General features: G+C 36.5%; 1 protein-coding gene across 11 annotated transcripts in view; it reads right to left on the bottom strand.

The window, feature by feature from the left end:
- PEAK1 (pseudopodium enriched atypical kinase 1) overlaps window positions 1–15,476 on the bottom strand; it is a 319,364-nt gene that overhangs the window by 242,490 nt on the left and 61,398 nt on the right. For 2 of the 11 annotated variants that reach the window (XM_058542131.1, XM_058542137.1), the window contains exon 3: window positions 7,979–8,156. The exons of the other annotated variants lie outside the window; for them this stretch is intronic. The gene's annotated coding sequence lies outside the window, so the exon portion shown is untranslated. The remainder of the gene's footprint in view (window positions 1–7,978; window positions 8,157–15,476) is intronic. 11 annotated transcript variants of the gene reach the window in all.

Below are 15,476 nucleotides of genomic sequence, written 5' to 3'. Positions count from 1 at the left end.
TCCTTGCCAAACTGCCTATTCATGACTGCCCATTTTCCTATTCAGACATTCATTTTCTTACTGACTTATTGCTCTTCTTACATTAAAGGTGTTAAAATTTTATCACGTGGCATACATATTTGTCTGTAGTTGACCCCTGCTTCTTAACAGTATTTGACACATTTATGTTTTTGTGCAGCCAAATCAACCACTTTTTATATGTGGTTTCTTTGTTTCATTTTACATTTAAAGAACCCTCCAATATACAACCAACATGCTATCGATGGTGGTCTCTGATTGGGTGGAATTCTGGGTATTTTTTTCTTCTTTTTGCTTATATATTTCTTTCCTCTAATAATTATAAATGTGTAAGAAGAAATATTTTCTTAAATGTTTAAAATAAGAAAGGCTTTCTCCACTACTTGATCAGATATTTACATATATATTTCCTCAAATTCTTCTATTCCATTATAAGAATATTTCATTATCTTATCCACCTGAAATCTTAGTTTAAGGTGTGAAGTATGACTATAATTTTATAGTCTTTCAACTTATTTCCTAGCACCATTTGTTAACTAATTCATTCTTTCTCCCAATGAATTGAAATAACATCACTATCACACACTAATATGTCTTTTTTTTGCAAGCGTAGCTTGTTCTATTCTTAGTCATTATCATATGGTTTTAATTATTACAGGTTTATAAAAATCTTCTCATATATTGTAGTGCAACTCCAACTTCATAACTCTATTCCTTCATAAATTTTCTAGATCAATTTCAGAAAAATTTGTTAAATTCTCTTATCCATCCCACCTCTGAATCAAAAAAGTTTGTTGGGATTTTGACTAGAATTACATTAAATTCATGGATTTCGAAAGAATCCATATAATCCTGAGTCTTTTTAATCAGAAACATGTTTAATCTCTCTACTTGATTCAAGTTTATGTTCTGCTGTAAAATTAAATTTTCTTAAAATAATTTCTGTACTTTTTTGTTTATTCTTTCTAAATACTTATGGGATTTTTTTTCTTACAGTTTCTAACTAGTTATTGCTAGAATATTGAAAAATCACTGATTTTAGTATACTTAGTCAGTAAACAACCCTGTAACAATATTAGTTCAAATATGTTTTCAGGTAATTTTCTTAGCTTTCTAGGTAGATCACCATTAACACCTGTGAATGATAATTCTTTCCTCTCTTTTCTAATGATTATACCCCACCATGCAGTCTTTCTGTCCTGACTACCCTTTATTCCAGGAAGGTGGCCTCCCATCTTGCCAGCTTTCTAGTTGTTGCTTCTGCTTGCTCTTACTTGCTCTTGCTCCTCAGAAGTGGAGGATATTTAACGGGATTTGCTCAGCATCTCTCCCACTTTTGACCAGGCAGTCTGCTCTTTCATGGCAAAATTTAGGAGTTGGCTCTCTGTACATCCATCAATTCCAGTTTTATACTGTTGCCAGCAGAAATGTCTCCAAATTTGAAAAATCCAGCAGGGTATATTTTCATATTTCTCTTTGTATTAATTTTGGGCCAGCAATGTTTTCTTCTATTATTTCTTTGAACAATGTATCTGCTCCCTCTCCCTCTTTCTGAAATTTATACTGTTTGTACATTTTATCTCCTGACCTATCCTCCTTTTATTTTCCCATCATTTTCATTTCCCCATCTTTTGCCTTTATAGTTTGGCAAAGATTTCACAAGTTTGTCTTTCTCGAGTGCCTAATTTGTTATTCACTGCATCCATAGATTTTAATTTGGTAACTATATTTTTCGTCCCTTCAGAATCCTATCAGATTGCCCCCTTCTCATAATGACATTCAGCTTTCACAGCTTTTAATAACCGAATTTTTTTGAAAACAAAAACCTCACTAGATTGCTACTTGGGAGATTCACCAACCTGGACAGAGTTTGAAACAGTGGTGTTAGCAGCTAGAAACTTAGTGACTAGGCCACTTAATGTGGACGGGCTTCTTGTAGGGAGGAACTAGGAGCCAACTCTGGATCTATGAACACTGTTCACAAAGTACCAATACTTCTGGTCTGAGAGGCACGAGAGAAATTTAAGTGTTGTGTCTTGTAGGACCACTAATCAAGATTTTGCCCCTTCCAAGTTAGGAGCTCTCTCTCAGAAAGGTTCTCCTGAGAGGTCCCCAGTCAATTATTTCTTTCATTCGCCAAAAAATGCAGCCTAAGAAAAATTATTCTGGGTTTTCTGGTATACGAGTGGCATCAAGCTCTAGTTTCCAACACATATGAAGGATTTTCCCCATCCATTTGTCTATTGGTCTTTTCAATGGGAATTTAGATGACTAAAGACTGGAAAATGTGTTTTGTCTGCTATTTTGCCAGCACTATTATCTGTATTCTAGCCACTATACATCATGCTGTCTCTTACTACTTGGTTTTTTTCCCCCTCCCCAAAGCCCTCGTGCATAGTTGTGTATCCTAGTTGTACGTCTCTCTAGCTCCTCTATGCGGATGCCACCTCAGCATGGCTTGATGAGTGGTAAGTAGGTCCACGCCCAGGATCCGAACCAGCAAACTCTGGGCCACTGAAGCAGAGCACGCAAACTTAACTGCTACGCCACCGGGCCAGCCCCTGCCTCTTACTACTTTTAATTAATCCATGCTTCTAGATAATATTTTCTGATTTCCACTTCACTAATTCAAAGGGACTTATCAACATGCCATCCCTCCCACCCCAATCATCACACTTCAGGATACAAATGCCACACTAACAACGTCCCTTCCCAGGGAATCTTTTACCAAGTCAGGTATGATGATGAACTGGTGGGATCCTGAATGGTCATAGTAAACAGGCCAGGTACCTGTGAGCCTTAATTTTAGAAAGCAAGGTAGAAAGAACAACAGTGACCTGAGGAGGGCTGCCATGAAAGTCTGCATGACTAGAGCCAACTTTTCACAGACAAAGCAAAGAGGTCTCCCAAAAAAGAGATAACCACAAAGTACTGCACCCACTTGTCCTACAACCAAAGAGCTTCAGGAGCAGAGAGTCTCCTCACTCATGTTTGTAATACAAGAACTATGTTAGGCACAAAGAATTTAATCACTCACAGCTTGCTAAGCTAAACTCCACACGGCTGGTAGGCCGAGATGTTTGGCAATGAGGGCTCACCCTCATATTCCCTCATCAAAAATATCCCTTTATAGGGACCTTTACTAGCAACCAAGGCAGTTTTTCCACTCATGAGTCCTTTCTGAGTGGAGGACTAATAGTAACCGACTTTGGTTTTATCTTATTCATAGACAAATAATTTGGGAGTTTACTAATCATGTTCATAAAAGCAACTCTTCAGGCCAATTTGGTTGCCAAGTTGCTTACACAGAAAATGGTCTAGGAATCTCATGCATAGCTGAAAGGAGTATAAACTGCCTAGTTGGGGGCCGGCCCCGTGGCTTAGGGGTTAAGTGCGCGTGCTCCACTGCCGGCATCCAGAGTTCGGATCCCGGGCGCGCACCAACGCACTGCTTTTCCGGTCATGCTGAGGCGGCATCCACATGCAGCAACTAGAAGGATGTACAACTATGACATACAACTATCTACTGGGGCTTTGGGGAGAAAAAGGAAAAAATAAAATAAAATAAACTGCCTAGTCATTCTACAGAGCAATCTGGCAATACTTAGTGAACTTAATCATGGACATCCAACAACCCACCATTCCCATTCTTTGGTATGTATCTCCATAAAATAAAATGAAGATTATCATTGCAGCATTGTTTATGGTACATAAAGATCACTAGGGGAGTATATAAATAGATGGATACATAGTATGCATGGATAAGAATATGCACATGATAGAATACAGCAGTCAGGAAGTAACGAACCAGAATTACATATAACAACAAGGATAGATCATTTAAATATAGGGCTGAATAAAAAAAAAGAATGAGATGTACAGCCCAATGCCATTTATGAAAATTACAAACTTACACACAGAAAACACTGTGTATTTTCCAAAGATACACAAATATCTTAAGACATATATTAACCAGATTAGAGTCGGTGCTTATGGGAAGAAGCAAAATGAGTGGAGATAGGGAAATGACTGGGATAAAGATAACAAAATAACCAATTAAGAGATGGGTCTATCCCTCAGGATGCCAGCAGTTAGAAGCATGATTCTGTGCTCCTGAAGTCTGGGAAATAGGTAGGAGAGTAAAGGAAGTCCAAATAAACTCAACTGGAACAAGAAAACATAGTCATGAGAGCTCTACTTAGAAAAAAGAAAAAAAAACTGTTCTAAGTATGCTAAGACAAAATGAATATCATTTATTTTAAAATGAGCCAGAAATATTTCACTTATTTGAGAGAAGAAAACTTCAGTAAACATTGATTTTAAAAAATCAAGGAAGAAAAGATTATAATCAACAATCTAAAGTAACTACACGACCAAACTGAGAATTTGATGACTTGTCTGAAATTAATAGGTCTATAACAACCTGAGATCAATAAGTACATCACCTGTCATATAAGACCCTGAACATAAAATCCCAAACAGGAGATACACTCTATCTGGCACAGAGAATCTGCATTAACTCAATTTTTAATTTACACCCTTGTCTTAGAGATCATGTAACAAAACATTTATCATGGACTAGTGCCTGTGAATGAAATGACATATAAAACCATGGCATCATGCAAAAAATGAACTCTAGAAAATTCAGCAGGAGAAATGTCATTTATCAGTACCTCTTTATTAGTATAGCACCAATATGAACACAGTCTTAATAGAAGAAAAGGTGAGGAAACAAGATCTGGAGCACATTTCATCCTTGAAGGGGACACAAGTGAGAGAAACTCTTTTCTCATTTCATGCAATAGAGCTGAGCAGGAAGAACAGGGACTTAAAAATCACTTCCCTTGGCATATTAGTCTGTTCTCATTAAATTACAACTGAATGTGTCAATGATGCTTTACAATACAATAGATTTTTTAAGATGTCGATAGAAAAATAGTCTGAATTGGAAGTGCCATTATACAGCTTTCTAGAGCCTATAATAAATGATCTTGGGGGAAGAGAGATGTCATTATTTTCAAATGTGTAACACAGTAGAAATTCAAGATTTTTTTGCTACCAAACCAAAGGAAACAAAATGAGCAATAATAATCAAATCACCAGTGACAGGTTAGCATGCACAATTAACACAGCAGACAATGGGAGTAGCCCTTCCTACAGACTGTAATCCTGTGCGGTGCAGATTTAATTTAGGCCACAGAAAATTCTACAAAGATCTCACAGCTTCTGCTTTTACTGGATAAAACTTGCTGCATACATCAGCATAAATAATTAGGTTCAACTCTCCCCGCTCCAAGCAAAATCAAGTCACTTCCATCGAGCTGTAGGAGGAAGCTATAGCTTCACCTCCACTTTGCACTGTAGGGATCTTCTGATCTAACTTAGAAATGGTGCTCTCTTTCAGAAACTAATGGTTATAGTCAAGAACCCACAACTTTAAAAAAGCTCCCCAGAAAGAAATCTATAAAAAGTAGGCTCTCCAACTAGGAGCACACTTTAAATAATTAAGTCTTTCTGGCTTCTGTTGAGTATTCTTAACAGGGTAGCTGTGGAACACAATATCAATGATCTAATCTCACTTGTGTGTGCATTCTAAAAAACACTCCCCCATACACACACAAAAAAATTCCTAAAACAAAAAGTAGCTCTTCAGATGAATTTAGTAAGTCTCTAAAAACATCCCATAATAAAGTTTAAAGGTACACTGTTTAAGGGTTGAAAACTTTAACCCTGAGGTCAGAACTAAATCTGTCAGGGCTGGCCCAGTGGTGTAGTGATTAAGTGCCTGTGCTCTGCTTTGGCAGCCCTGGATTCGCAGGTTCGGATCCTGGGTGCCCACCGACACACAGCTTGTCAAGCCATGCTGTGGCGGCGTCCCATATAAAATAGAGGAAGATGGGCACAGATGTTAGCCCAGGGCCAGTCTTCCTCAGCAAAAAGAGGAGGATTGGCATCGGATGTTAGCTCAGGGCTAATCCTCCTCACACACACACACACAAAAAAAGAACTAAATCTGTCTATGCTAACAGGAAACCAAGACAAAATTACAACTGATAATAAATTAATTCTTTAATATTAAATTGCTCTCGATTAAAATAAATATTCTTCTCTATGGTAAAAAAACAGTCCTCTAGATTGCAAAACACAATGCTGAGTTTTGAAGTAAGCAAGTTGCTGAAATACATGTAATAAACATAATATTGTTAATGTGAAACTTTAAAACTAGTAAAACAATACCATATAATATGATGAATATTTAGAAAACTATGAAAACACTCACGGATATGAAAAATACTAAATTCATAAAAAGAATTACTTCTGAGAAAGAGAGAAGGGATGAGATTAGGAGGGATTCACAGGGGTCACAACTGCATTAGCTTTATAATCTGTAGCTTTATAAGGTAAAATGTTAATATTTCATAAAGCCATTTGGTAGGTACTTTATATATGGATCATTATATTAGTCTTCATATCTAGCTGTATGTTTCAAATATTTTATAATTTTTTCAAAATGTAAAACAAAATTTATACAAAATTAACTCAAAATAGATCACAGACCTAAACGTAAAACACAAAATTATAAAAATTCTAAAAGACATCATAGGAAAAAATCTAGGTGACCTTGGGTTTGGCAACGACTTTTTAGACACAACACCAAAAGCATGATCCAAGAAATAAAGCAACTGATAAGCTGGACTTCATTAAAATTAAAAACTGCTTTGCGAAAGACATTGTTAATGAAAACACAAGATACACACTGGGAGAAAATATCTGCAAAAGACATATCTGATAGAGGACTGTTACACAAAATATACAAAGAACTCTTAAACTCAACAATAAAAAAAAAAACGATTAAAAAGTGGACAAAAGATCTGAACAGACACCTAATCAAAAAAAAGATGGAAAATAAACATGAAAAGATGCTCAACATCACATGCCATTAGGGAACTGCAAATTAAAACAATGAGAGGCCACACTAAACATCTATAAGAATGGCTACATTTCAGAACACTGACAACACCAAATGCTGGCGAAGATGTGGAGCAACAGGAACTCTCAATTACTGCGGGTGGGAATGCAAAATGGTACAGCCACTTTGGAAAACAGCTTTGGTAGTTTCTTACAAAGCTAAACTTAATCTTACTATATGATCCTGCAATTGTGCTCTGATTTGAGAACCAACATCCACATAAAAATCTGCACACAAATGTTTATAGCAGCTTTATTCACAATTGCCAAAACTTGGAAGCAATCAAGATGTCCTTCGATAGGTGATGGATAAACTGTGGTAAATCCACACAATGGAATATTATTCAGCTATAAAAATGAGCTATTCAGCCACAAAAAGACATGGAGGAAATTTTAAGGCATATAGCTAAGTGAAAGAAACCAGTCTGAAAAAACTACGTACTATATGATTCCAACTACATGACAATCTGAAAAAGGCAAAACTATAAAGACAGTAAAAAGATGAGTGGTGGCGTCAGGAGTTTGGGGGCAAGAGAGGAAGGCAGGAACACAGGGGATTTATTGGGCAGTGAAACTATCCTGTATGATACGTTAATGATAGACTCATGACATTATGAATTTGCCAAAACCCATGAAGCTGTACAATATAAAGAGTAAACCCTAATGCAAACTATGGAGTTTAGTTTATAAAAAGGTATCAATATTGGTTCATTAACTATAACAAATGTACCACTACTTTGTTTCAACCCTAAATGAGTGTACTGCAATTAAATTCTGGCACTAACAATCCAGAGTCAACGTAGAACCCACAAGTCAAAGGACATTATCCCAAACAAGACTGCACTTACTTCAGATGCCAGCCACACTTCAGGAGTCCCCAGACCACCCGCATTTCTAATCAACTGGCCACAAATTCAGGGATTCCCATGATCCCCTCAATTTCATAATTTACTAGGATGACTCACAGAACTCAGGAAAACATTATACTTACAATTATCGTTTTATTATAAAGTATACACACAGGGCAAGGTCTGGGAGGGTCCTGAATGAGGAGCTTCCATGCCCTCTCCCCATGAGTCAGGGTGCGTCATCTTCACAGCACATCGATGTGTTCACCAATCAAGAAGCTCCACTGAGCTTTGGTGTCCAGAGTTCTTGTGGGGGTTTCACTATTTAGGCATAATTGATTAAATCACTGGTCACATGACTGAACTCAATGTCCAAATCTTCCTCACCTCCCTGGAGGTCAGACTGGCCCAAAGTCCCAACCCTCTACTCATGTGGCTGGTGTTTCTGGTGACCAGCCCCCATCCTGAAGTTACCCAGGGGTCCACCATGAGTTACCACATTAGCATAACAAAGGCCCATCTCATTTATCCAAAAACTAATACTCTCATTGTACAAGAAGCTTCTCTTAATTTTTGTAACAAAATCTTAAAGCAGAATTTAATGACACAAACTCTTTTAGTTTCATGAAAAGCCAGAGGTTCTAAAGGAATGAAAGGAACGGAGTATTGAGTAGAAGGCGACTTTCAAGGAGAACATATTTCACAACTAGTTCAGACTGGGAATCACATCAAATAAAACTTGTCAAAAAGGATCAAGGCAGACCAATGCCACGTTTGCTAACAGTAAGGTAAATGTCAATATAAAACCTAGAACTGGCTTACTGTTAATATAAAACCCATTTAAATCCATTTTTAAAGTGGATGCATCAGTTACAGCACATAACAATGGTTAAGGTCTATCATGGTCGAATGGAATCTGTAGTGAATGAATTAATAGGTGGGGAAAGAAATGGAAAGGAAATCAAGTTGCATTCTTTCCAAAACCTGCCCCTTTCCACAGAGTTAACCAAAGGAGCAAGGACTCAAAAACTATGTCACAAACCAAAGCTCTGAGGGTCAAAAATTATGGTATAGAATTGTCGCTTTCCTCAACAACGCCAATAAATAAGTTATTAAATCTACACTTTTGGCATAATAAAGTCATTGCAATAGAACTAAAACTGCTACAGTTTCAACGTCAACTCTTCTGAAAATAAACGTTTGTTGCCATGCCTCAGAATTCAAATTGCAGCAGCAGGTCATTATTCTTTTCTATTCTGTTGACACATTTTAACTCATTTTATAAACCTAGAATTTGTTTCTGTTCTATAATTCTAGAAAAAAATGTTTACGGGAAGGCAATTTCATTTTGCTGGATTGACAGTGACAGTCCCTTGGGGGAGAGGCCAACTCAAGCAGGACTGAAGCAGCTGTTAGGAGCCAATTTTCCTACCTATTAATTGCTTTTGTGATTAGGTTGCACCAGCTCAGACACTCACGTGGCAAAGAGTAGATAAATTGAAACAGTCACATCTCAAGAATTTGAAAATTAGAAGGTTTTTTCCTCCTTCCTCTGAAAGAATGCAACTAGGGAACAGAATAACAAAGGAAGAGAAAAACGTCGAAAGTACATAAATTAAGTACATTAATTACATTAATTGCAAAAACATTAAATTGTACCTTCCTGACTACCAAAAAAATAAAGCTAAAAAAGTAAAATAAAGAATTTCATAAATAGCCAATAGAAAGAGTATTCATTCATTTGGTCTTTTAACAAATATTTACTGGAATGCCTACTGTAACATATACTGTTCTAGGTGCTGGAGATACAGCAGTAAACAAAATAGAATGTCTTTGCCCCCATCAGAGAAGATAAATAAGTAATAAATAACTATCAATTAGTCATTAGGTGCTAAAAAGAAATATAAAACACAGTCGTGTAATAAAGAATGTTGGAGGACAGTTAATTTATAGTGAGTTGCCAAGGAAAACCTCTTGAAGAAGGGACATTTAAGCTGCGACTTAAATGACAAGAAGGATACAGCCAAGCAACAGTCCAGGGGAAGACCATTCCCCACAGAGGGACAAGTAAAAGAAGACCCTGAAGCTGGAATGGAGTTGGTATATTCATAGAACAGAAAAGAAGGCCTCCTATGTGGCAGGAGTTTCGTGAACAGGGTTAAGAGTGGCAGCAGATAAGGTCTCCTCAAAGTGCCACAGCCATTTCAAAGTCATCAGCTGGAAAGATAAAAATAAAACTGTGACCAATGAGCTATTCAAAGGAACTCACTTTTGGACTAGTGATGACTACCAGGAAACTCTCAACAGAAAAAAGAGAAACATGAGTTAAGAAATGTCCCAAGGGTGAAGGTTTCTGAATCAGAAAGGTTCAGCATCGGAGTCCTGGCTGAACCAGTGCTGTCAGTCACCCTAAAAAAGAGTGTTCTAAGTAAGATCAATATCTAGTGCTGACATGCGTGGACAAGGGGATATCTGAGGCTCTATTTATAAAAGGAAATGTTAAAAACACAGAACTCAAAAATAAACTCAAGACAGAAACGAATGTTTCCGGACGTGCTTGTCCTAATCCCTGCCTGATCTCCTTTCAGATAGTCCAGAGATTTCTCTTTTAAATTTAAATGTAAGTTATGAATACCATAAAACAATACTCTCCTAGAAAAGAAAATTTTGCCATGTATAATGCTCTTCCTAGAATCACAAAATAAACTAGGATTTTATAAATGGAAAAAAAATTCAGTAAGTACTTAGATCACCTGTTTTCCTTCTACAGCAAGCACAAAAAAGCCAAGTTTAAAATCATCTATAACATTAAGTGATGCTTTATTTTAAGAATAAAATATACCTATTAAAACAGAACTTGAAGGACAAACTATATTTTCTAGCAATGAAAGACTCCCAGATATAGTGTACATGTTATATAATGCTAACAAGAGTGTTTGTAATGGTGCTATAATGTTAAAATTTCCAAATTATGCTTACTGCTATTGAATAGATGTATTTTTCTACAAAAGCATTTTGGTAAGGCTCTAACTATTCATTTTGAGAAAAAAGAATAGGAAAACAATGGAGATCAAAAGCTTGCATTAGATGAGGTATGTGGCAATGTGTCTTCACTTAAGCCACACGCTATCTAAAAAAGAACACTGGCATCAGAGACTGGGATCCTACCTCTACCACTAATTAGCTGTGCAACCTCCTTGAACCTCAGTTTTCCTCATCAGTAAAATGAGGCTACCACCTACTCGCACAAGACTGATAGGAAGATTAAATGAAATGCAACAGGGGAAGATTAATGGAATCCAGTCTTATTATTCGGTAATCATAGTATCAGTAATGGGAGCAGGGGCAAGCACATGTTTAAATAAAGAGAGAGAGAGAAAAATAATCATAAGATATAGGTTGTAACAGATGAACACAATCTAAATAGTATTCCCCAAGTTGAATATACAGGCCAAACTCCTTTGTTTCACCTTTAAAGAAACAAAAACTCAGAGAGTTTAACTGACCAGGCCAAAGTTAAAAGGCAGGCAGAAGAGGGGCTAAAATCTTGCTTAACTCCTAAATGTGGTATACATTTTACAAAGCACTTTCACATATAAGATCCAACTGATTTTCACTGTAAGATAGTTAATTTGACTCATGAGAAAACCCAAGACACCAAAAGTAGCCAGCTACTTAGTGACAGAACCAGGAGTAAAACCTAGGACACTGAATACTGCTTCTCTTAAGACCAAGATTGAACATTTTTCTTACTCTTAACTCGACTAATACAAAAAAGTAAGCCTCAGCAAGCAATCACATTCTTTTATTCTGTTAAAAATTATTTTTAAAGTCATACGATAGAGACATAAATGTTTCCACTCTGTATTAAATAGAATCAACCAGCTTCTTAACGTAAAAATGCTCAAATCAAAGTTTTTTGACATATTTCCCAAACTAAAACCTCAGTTGATATTGGCTTAGTACAAGGTAGCTAGAATTATTTTTATTCTGTTTGTTCATAGATTATTTAAACAGGACAGCTGGGTTAGTAAGTTGCTGAATATTTTATCACACTCAATCAAACAGCCCATTGTTTCTATCATTAACGACTTTAATATTCACATTGTTTAAAATTACTTAATCAATCCGTTAAATTGTCCGTCCTTTCTTTCATGTAGGATTTTCAAGTTAACTCTTAGGTCAAAGAGTTCTTGTACTTAGGTCAAAATGATTCACTTTTATAAAGTAATTATCTTACAAATACTACATTATTATGCAGCTGAAGGGACAGAGAGGCTGGAAAACTGATTAAAAGAAAAGGATTCAAGTGGAGATAAGCCAATTGAACAATATAGCAATTAAAAAACAGTCACATTTACAATACATGTTTCTGAATGTCATTAAGAAAATATATATCTGCTTGATATTCCAAATTCTTCCTTTAAAAAGGATCAAGCTTTGCAGGAAGATTTCTAAGCTTAACAAGAGAACATGGCATAGCAATGTAGGATGTCAGAGCTCAGCCACCTTGATGGTTTTCAGATCATTCGCGCAAATACAGCAAGAGCATGTTCCCTGTGGTCCAAACAGGCCTCTGCTCAAAGCCACTTTCAAAGATATGAAAATGTGGGCCCATATGCATAAAAGTAATTTCTAGGGGCTGGCGCAGTGGCATAGTGGTTAAGTTTGCCCACTCCACTTCAGCAGCCCAGGGTTCGAGGGTTCAGATCTGGGTGTGGACCTACACACTGCTTATCAAGCCATGCTGTGGCAGGCGTCCCTCATGAAAAGTGGAGGAAGATGGGCACAGATGCCAGCTCAGGGCCAATCTTCCTCAGCAAAAAGAGGATTGGCAACAGATGTTAGCTCAGGGCTAATCTTCCTCACCAAAGGAAAAAGTAATTTCTGAGTTTTACAAATAATAACTGGCAACACTGTTTCTGGGCAGGTGAGAGCGAAATTAAATTAACATTAAATTAACAGACAAATGAGCAGCAACCACTCACGCTACTTACATATGAACCAGAGAAGAATAAACATATAATTTGGGTGGGGATCAAGTACTCTTGAAATAGTCATGGCCAGAGAGTACCATCAAATTAACTGCTTAGCTCAGTTCATAAGACTTCACTTGGGCTCAGCAAGGATTGTCACTGAACAGGGCAAGTTGTCTGGTGAACTGAGATAGTGTATACACCTTAAGGTATATTGCCTGTCTGTCTTCTGCGCATTTTTAAAACTACATTTGATAATAACACAATTGTTATCTTTCACCTAGCGTCAAATTTATAGTATACTCCATAAGTAGGCAAAATAGTGTGTTAGAGATTCAACTGAAAAAACAAGGCTCAGCTTGTGACAAAGCAACATTACAGATAACACTTGACCCCTTCCAGCTTCCTCAGCCATAGCTGTAAACGAGCCATACTATTCAGAATGATCATGCTGAAGCATCTTATGGATTAACAAAAACAGAGAAATTCTGTACAGCCCATTTTGTTTTGTATTAAAATTATCTAAAATTGATCATTTGTAATCGGCTGTTATGCAGCATAACCAATTATTGGAATACTCCATTCCTCAATCACCTTGGATATGCAGGAGTTTACTACAAACATAGTCCTCTATTGAGAGCAATTCACACTTAAAGCACTCCACTGATTACATTCTTCATTCAACACACATTTATTAGCACTTATGTGTGCCAAGCACTATTAGTGCTGGAAATACCATGCTGAATCAAATTAGCCCCTGCCTTTCAAGGCAGAGGGTGTGGCTTACAGATATGCAAATATTACATAATGAAACAAGTGCTATAATAGAAATGGGTACAAATCACAAGGGAAATATAGAAGAGGAAGGACTTAATTCTTCCTGGGGAAGTGAAGAAAGGCTTGTCAGACTACCTGATATTTTAACTGAGCCTTAAAAGATTAGTAGGAATTTCGTAGATATACTAGTGGTTGTTCATGAGGAGAGGGAGTATGACAGACCTACTGCCTGTGCAAAGTCGTGTAGATAGAAAAAAGTACTTGTTTGGCATGGCAACTAAAGAACTGGAAAATAAGTAAGGATGAAAAAGTGAGCAATGACGAGAACAGGGCACAAAGGATCTTCAACGAGCCAATTTAGGAAGTTTGGACTTTATCCCAATGAAAAAGTGAAACACTGAAAGGTTTCAAGCAGAAATGTGATAATGGTTTTGGTTTTAGAGATATCCTTCTGGCCATACAACAAAAGGAAGAAATAAAGTTGGAGGCAATCAAGTTTGGTAGTCCTATTAAAAGATTATTAAAATCACTACTACGCTTAGATCAAGGCAACAGGATTTTGGCCCTCATGTGGCCACACCTCTCCATGTAATAAGTACATACAAGACCAAGAGGAAGTGCCTTACTGAGTCTCAGCCCCAGAGACCACTTTTCACCCACCTGGAACTCCAGAACTCCCAGCTCAAATGGCTAAGGTCCTCATGCAGGTATGTGCATCCCAAGGCCTGAAGTGTAGCAAAGGGGCAGCTGTTGAAGGGAAGATGGGGGGTGTGGAGAGAGCTTGGATATTTCACCACAATAAAATCAATCAATAAATATATATAATATTTGCAATATTACATATATAATGTATATTACATATATATTTCAAAATATTTTAATTGTAGTAAAAATGTATATATAATAATATATGTATATATACTTATATATTTATATATTAGTATATAAGTATAATATATTCATATATTAAGTATATATACTTATATAAGTATATATGTGATATATACAATACTCACAACATTGTATATATTATATGATATATACATAATACTGTGAATTAGCAATTTCATACCATACTCATGTATAAATGAATATTTGTGCCAAGAGGCCTAAGGTTTTTTATGATATATAGTACCAATCTGAAATTTTAAAAATTTTAATGTTTCAAGAAGATCTGAAGTAATTCTTTGACAGACAAAAAATATTTCTCCTATAAGACAGACATACTAAAGCTAACATCAACTTACTAAAAAGTCAAAGCAATTTGAAGATAGATATGCCAACCAGGTGTTAACAGTTTGGTTAAAAAAAACAATCAATTAGTGAAGGATCAACGTGTGGCTGCAGGCAGATATTTGTTATACACAAATGAGCTACTGTATTGTACAGCTCTTCTCATTAGTGTACAGAGATGCATTACCCTCACATTAAATAAAGACTCAGTGAGCAAAACACTGTGGCAAGCGTCTGTTGGCTAATGACAAAGAAAACCATGGACCCTTTGAGGCCAATTTCTATCCAGTGGTAAGCACGGAAGCAGTAAACACATGCACTGCTTTTTAATATCACCCCCCAAGTAACCATGAAAAAGAAGCTCCTCAGCTTTCATGTTATTTTGTGGCAAAGGCATTCCAAGTGTTAATTATATATGCTACATAAGACATTGAGAAAAAGTTAACTCTAAATAAACAGAAGTCAGAATATGTAACCGCATTTTATTCTCATTCCACTTTTCTTGGTATCGATATCCATGGTAAGGAGAATGATTGGTCTAAGGAAGGCACTAAAGAAGACTGTAAACGAGGCAAAGTTTGTCTTCTGCATCCAATCACTTGCATTATCAGTTATTTTTCTGTCCCTATTTCTCTACCTCTTCCTCCCCACCCTA

The sequence above is a fragment of the Diceros bicornis genome, chromosome 5 (assembly GCF_020826845.1).
Source record: "Diceros bicornis minor isolate mBicDic1 chromosome 5, mDicBic1.mat.cur, whole genome shotgun sequence".
Taxonomy (NCBI): domain Eukaryota; kingdom Metazoa; phylum Chordata; class Mammalia; order Perissodactyla; family Rhinocerotidae; genus Diceros; species Diceros bicornis.
Note: the sequence above shows the minus strand (reverse complement) of the source record. Positions and strands in the feature narration are given on the sequence as shown.